Consider the following 6,904-nt stretch of genomic DNA (forward strand, 5'->3'; position numbering starts at 1 on the left):
AAAGTAATTCAAAACCATCGGAGAAGACAACGTTTTCAGCAGGCAAAACCAACCCCAGATGATGAAGACTACGAGATGATGTACAAGATCACAACCTAAATACAATAGTTTAACCAACCCTTTGATCCAGATAAGAATGTTTCTTAGTTAAAGCATAAGAGCCACTAATAGATGGCCAAACCCTGCAGTGCACATTATTCAAATCCTCCATCAAGACAAGAGACACCGCCCAGGCTAGAGGTCTACAAGTAAGAGTTGTACCGAACACACAGAGCTGCATGGAAACAGTAACATGCATGACCAAGTCAAGCTGCTGACCCTTGGGCTAGTATACCATTCATTACATTTTATATTCAAATTCATTCATTTACAGGATGCTTTTAGGAACTCCATGTCACCTGTGGCTTTGGTATTGTCCTGCCTAGCTCTATGAGATGAGATCAAGGAGCACTGAGCTCTAGCATGTCCAAGCAGTGTGCTCTGGAGCGGAGATCATTCACTTATCACATCCCAACAGCTCAACAACAAGCATTGGTCAGCATTGCCCTTCAACATCATACAACATTACTACCACCATGTTCAGCCAGTGTGCATCCTCCCTCTGCCTAGCTCTGCGTGCTGGTAGGGAGGATGAGGGGGGGAGATGGGGGATAGCTCTGCGTGCTGGTGGGGGAGATGAGGGGGGGAGATGGGGGGTAGCTGTGTGCCTCAGGCCCTGCTGTGATGTGCCTGGTTTGGACATTTGCATTAGAAGATCAGTTGGACTGCAGGCGAGGCCATTTTCCCCTCTAACACACACACACACACACAAACACACACACTCAATCTAGTAACAGATGCCCGTTAGTCCACTCGATGGCTTTGTGTGCGCCTGAGTGAGAGTATGTATGTGTGTGTGTGCGTGTGTGTAAGAACAGTCAGTAAGCCACTTTGTTACTGGCTCTCAATGACCTTCTCCCATCTTTAGCTGTCATGTTGTCGTGCTCATCCCAAAGGCAGGCACACTGTGCCATCATAATTCCTGTCAGGTGACGTACAACAGGTGATTCTGTTATCCTACTGTCCAACATGTGTAACTGTAAACTTATTTTAAGCATATACTGTATGACACATTTAGTAATCTGCCATTTTTAATTTAACATTATGCCTTATTTTCAACATCCAAGTCCCCTGTGTTCGCCTGGCAAATTCACAACATTGAATTTGCTTCAAATCTCATGTGTTTCATTGAAAATGTGTTTGTTTGGTCGCAGATCCCTCTTACATAGCATCTTTCCTAGAACCTGGAAGAATGAAGAACATTGGGAAAGGGATTCATAATTTGTGGACTATGAGGGGGCAGTGATGGGCAGTGTGTTATATTGCTCATGACCAGGGCGGGATTAGGGCGATCTCCTGCCCAATCGTTGCTGCTTAAAGGTCTTGATATAGGTTTTTCAGTGACTTAGACACATGCATTTAGTTCCCGTCTCAGAAAGCGACTGGAGGAAAAGGACCCCATCACTGCAGACAGTAGGCACATTCACCTGCTGAGAGCTGCTGGTCCTGATGTGGGATGTGTTCTCCTCTCCTCAACCTCCAGCTCCAGTCCCCCCCCCCCCCCCCCCCAGCTCCGCCTTTTCACTCTCCATCAAACATGAAACTGGCTGCTAAGCAAAGGCCAGTCATATTGTAGATGTTTTTCAATCGAACATAAATAAAATAGACATGAAACCAATTCCTACCTACTGAACTCTGCCGGTCACACTGAACCCTTTCACTTGCAGGATGACTTGTGGAGCGATGACTGGAGATGCACTAACCCAGGCAGGATGCTCAGCTCCTTCTCATCAGCTCTGCTCCGCTCTGCTCTGCTTCACTGGCCCACGGGAGAAGACCTGGAGCAGGAAGAGGGAGGAGGAGGGGGCAAAGGTCATCACAACAGCTGGAGGGACATCTCCATACAACCAAGTCCTATTCAATCAGTGCATCACACACACGCACACGCACACACTCACACACACACACACACACACACACACACACACACACACACACACACACACACACACACACACACACACACACACACACACACACACACGGGGAGGATCTGGGGGAACCAGTCTCTTATAAGGAGCCAAAATACCAAGGACATTCCCTAATCACTTCAACTTCATCTTATGCATCCCAACTCAAAAGCCACTAATCCGGTCACTCTTGTGACACTATATAGACCACCAGGTCCCTACACTGAATTCTTATCCGAATTTTCCGATTTCCTATCCACCCTGATTGTTAATTCGGATAAAATCTTGATAGTGGGAGATTTTAATATCCACATGGATAATGAAAATAATAGCCTTACAATTGCATTCCAATCACTGATAGACTCTATCGGGTTCTCACAGCATGTAAACACACCAACTCACTACCATAATCACACCATTGACCTTGTATTAACACATGGCCTAGAAATTGACCGCCCTATAGCTCTACCCCAAAATACTACCCTCTCGGACCACCACCTAATTACATTTAATATGAAATTAGAACTCCGTCCAACATCGGAAATTACACACTTCTACAGCCGTTGTCTATCCGACAGGACTACTGCGGAATTTATATCAAAACTACCCGTCGCCCTCACTTCAGCTCCTACCGCTGGCAAAGTAAATGGCATATGCACTTCCCCACCTTATATCGACCTATTTACTGAAGGCGTCACGCATGCGTTGCATTCAACCCTCGACGCTGTCGCACCACTGAAAAAGAGATTAAGAAAACTGAAAAAACTAGCCCCATGGTACACTGATCAGACTCGTGCACTCAAACGAACCACACGAAAACTAGAAAAAAAATGGTACTCCACCAAACTTGAGGTATTTCTCATGGCGTGGAAGGATAGTCTCCTAAGATATAAACGTGTACTCTCTGAGGCGAAATCAGCTTACTATTCTTCATTGATTGATAGTAATAAAAACAACCCAAAGTTCTTATTTAACACTATTTCTAGGCTAACAAAAAACCACAACACAATCGAACATTCGGTTCCCATCATCTTTAGTGGTAATGATTTCATGACCTTTTTCAATAATAAAATCCTTAAAATAAGAGAACAAATCCAAAGCTTTCTCCCCCTCTGTGACCCTACACCCCTTCCAACATGCGCCAAGGTAACACCACTTCAACCGGGTGCTATCCTTGAATTCTTCGCACCCACCGACCTCCCTGAATTAAACTCCCTGATCCTCTCATCTAAATCATCAACGTGCCTACTAGATCCTATCCCCACAAAATTACTTAAACATGCACTTCCCTTACTAAGTGAGACATTGCTCAATGTAATGAATAACTCACTTATCTCAGGCTACGTCCCACAATCTTTCAAAATAGCAGTGATAAAACCATCTCTTAAAAAACCTAACCTTGATCCCGATAATCTCGCTAACTATAGACCCATATCTAACCTTCCTTTTTTGTCAAAAATACTTGAAAAACTAGTTGCTAAGCGACTTACTTCTTTTCTACATCAAAATAAAATTGAAGAAACCCTCCAATCCGGTTTTAGGGCCCACCACAGTACTGAAACGGCCTTAGTCAAAGTCTTAAATGACCTACTAATCGCATCTGATCATGGGTGCACCTCAATATTAGTTCTCCTAGACCTTAGTGCTGCTTTCGACACTATTGATCATCTGATCCTGTTACAGAGACTTGAACATCACGTTGGCATCAAAGGTTGTGCCCTATCTTGGTTTAGATCTTACCTCTCTGATCGCCATCAATTTGTTCATGTCCATGAGAAGTCGTCAAATCACACCAGAGTAAGCTACGGTGTCCCACAAGGCTCTGTCCTTGGACCACTGCTTTTTTCCCTCTATATGCTACCCTTAGGTGCTGTCATAAGGAAACATGGCATTAACTTCCATTGCTATGCTGACGACACCCAACTCTACCTATCAATGAAACCTGATGAAATTGTACATCTACCCAAGATAGAAGCTTGCCTCCATGATGTAAAATCTTGGATGACTAGCAACTTCCTGCTCCTCAACTCTGATAAAACTGAGGTTATGCTTGTAGGCCCCGATCAACTGAGAACTACACTATCTACACATTTACCCACACTCAATGGCTTCCCAACACCCAACACTACCATCAAAAACCTTGGTGTAACTATCAACCAAGACCTCCTACTTGACTCACACATAAAACAGATCTCAAAGACATCATTTTTTCATTTACGCAATATTGCCAAAATTAGAAAGGTCCTATCCCTCCAAGATGCAGAAAAACTAATCCACGCATTCATTACTTCCCGCCTCGATTATTGTAATGCTCTCCTGTCCGGATGCAGCATCAACACAATAAAGAGCCTCCAACTTATACAGAACGCTGCTGCTCGTACACTCACCAGAACTAAAAAATATGAACACATCTCACCGGTACTCGCTTCTTTGCACTGGCTCCCCGTTAAAAGTAGAATCGACTTCAAAGTACTCCTGCTAACATATAAAGCCCTAAACGATCTGGCTCCGAACTACCTCAAGGAATTAGTCGTCCCCTATTGCCCTCCAAGGCTGCTCCGTTCCCAGAGTGCAGGCCTCCTGGTAATTCCAAGAATATCAAAGACCACAATAGGAGGGAGAGCATTTAGTTACCAAGCCCCTCTCCTCTGGAACAATCTCCCTGCCTCCATCAGAGCCGCAGACACCGTGCCTATATTCAAATCAAGACTTAAGACATTCCTCTTTAGTGCATCATATAGCCAAAAGTAACCGCGCCAACAAACCAATCACCTGCTGTACCAGCCACCCAGACATATCCGAACACAAATTCAAATATTACTTGCATTTAGTACCGCAACATCAAATGTGTTTCCTGTTTGCCGAGTGGATGCATGTACGGCCCCGGCAAACAGATCACAACAAAAAAAAAAAAATTAAATTACTACTTGTAACTTAGTACCGCAACATCATATGTGTTTCCTGTCTGCCGAGTGGATGCATGTACGGCCCCGGCAAACAGACCACAACAAAAAACAAATTAAATTACTACTTGTAATTTAGTACCGCAACATCAAATGTGTTTCCTGTTTGCCGAGTGGATGCATGTACGGCCCCGGCAAACAGATCACAACAAAAAACAAAATGTTCAATGCCAGAAAAACTAAACATATCTAAGTATTGCAATATGCAACAGGCAAACCGACACACAGATGACATGTCCCTGGTTGGTGAAATGATTCATCTGTGTGTTTGTTCGTGCTGATTCCCGACTAACAGACCTGCAGACTAATTCGTCATTTCCTGTTTGTTAGATGGATCAGGAGGAGCCTCCTGGGCCTGATCACTCCCCTCCTCAGCCCGCCCCGAAACGCCCCTGCAGACCGGCTCCAGAGCAACACCAGCATCGCCCACGCCGCCCTGCTCCCCATCCTGGGCCCTCAACTCAGTCATCATCCCCTTGACGACTTCTCCCGCTGGATGTGACGACCCCCACCCTGGTCATCGGCAGCTCCATGGTCCGAGATGTCCACACCCCCCCCTTCAACAAGCGGCCCCTGCAAGGTCCACTGCCTCCCCGGAGCCAGGCGTGTTCCAATCGCTGATGGATGTGGAACTTTCCCTCCCCACCCCCACCACTCTGCACGTAGTCTCTCTACCTGGTCTACCTAGAGAAACCCTCGGCCAACCGCACCCACTGCCACTGCATTGCCGTACACCTACTCTACCCAATACCCTATGCTAGCATTTATGTACAATATACATTATTGCCTCCACCGAAATGTTTCTCTGTCCCTACATCCCCTACCCCTGTAACAGTAACCCTATTGCCACAGTAATCTGGTCTTGTCTGTAACATGTATTTACCACCAGATGTATGTACACATATGTAGGGGTGGGCGATATGGGCAAAAAAATAATATCTCGATATTTTTTTCATTTTGACGATAACGATAATTAGACGATATTTAAAAAAAAAAATGTGATTGGAATTCCCAGAGTTATACCTTCTTGGAGATTACAATAATGGGCACAATGTTTAAGGAAAACACTTCTTTATTGTCTTTAAACAAAAATAACTTAATTGAACTGCAATGCAGATATATTGAACTCTTGTAATAAAGTGCTCCATGCATCCATGAGAATTATTGCACATCAATAGCAGTTCTTATGGCCTTATTAAACTTAAAATTCTGTCTAGGATTGTATAAAAATACAAATACATGAGCATTAGAGCATGGATCGGGAAGAATTTTTCTGTACGAGCCCGGCCCGGTCCGACAGCCCCACGGAATCAATTTCTCAACTGTTCATAGTACTAATGCCACATTGACGTACGTTTTTTTATGAATAGCCTGGCTTTATTAAACTGGGGCATCAACAGTTAAATGCTCTCTCTCACAAACAAGCGCTGTTAAACGCACAAGAGTACACAATAAGCATATTTAAATTAAATGATTCACATTGCAATAACGTTTAGTAAAATGGTGCGGCTCCTTTAAGGTGCACCGTGAGGGACAACGGTGACGCATAGTTTGGATGTAGCAACAAACATTTATATGCTGTGAAAGTGTTAACCAGTATGTGAGTAACGTGAGTTTTGTTAAAGCATAGCGTGTGTAATGTGTAGCTATTTCATTCCGTTTGCTAACCTTTCCTGCTGTCTGTACTTACTAACCAGCAGCAGACGTAAAGGAAGGGAATTTAACCCTGAAGTTAATAACATGCAATCTACTTCGGCCATGGAGCATTTTACTCCACTGCAATATTCAACTACGTTCAGCGACAGACAGCAGGAGAGGTTAACAAACGGAATGAAATAGTTACACATTACACATGCTATGTTTTAATAAAACTCACGTTTTATGCTACACCAACGGAGGCACAACAGACATCACCATGCGCTGCTAACCTGT

General features: G+C 44.2%; 1 protein-coding gene across 1 annotated transcript in view; it reads right to left on the bottom strand.

The window, feature by feature from the left end:
* Positions 1 to 6,904, bottom strand: part of nck2b (NCK adaptor protein 2b) — a 56,318-nt gene that overhangs the window by 36,128 nt on the left and 13,286 nt on the right. Inside the window, exon 2 of the mRNA XM_080835818.1 lies at positions 1,725 to 1,877. The gene's annotated coding sequence lies outside the window, so the exon portion shown is untranslated. The remainder of the gene's footprint in view (positions 1 to 1,724; positions 1,878 to 6,904) is intronic.

Source organism: Sprattus sprattus (assembly GCF_963457725.1).
Source record: "Sprattus sprattus genome assembly, chromosome: 3".
Taxonomy (NCBI): domain Eukaryota; kingdom Metazoa; phylum Chordata; class Actinopteri; order Clupeiformes; family Clupeidae; genus Sprattus; species Sprattus sprattus.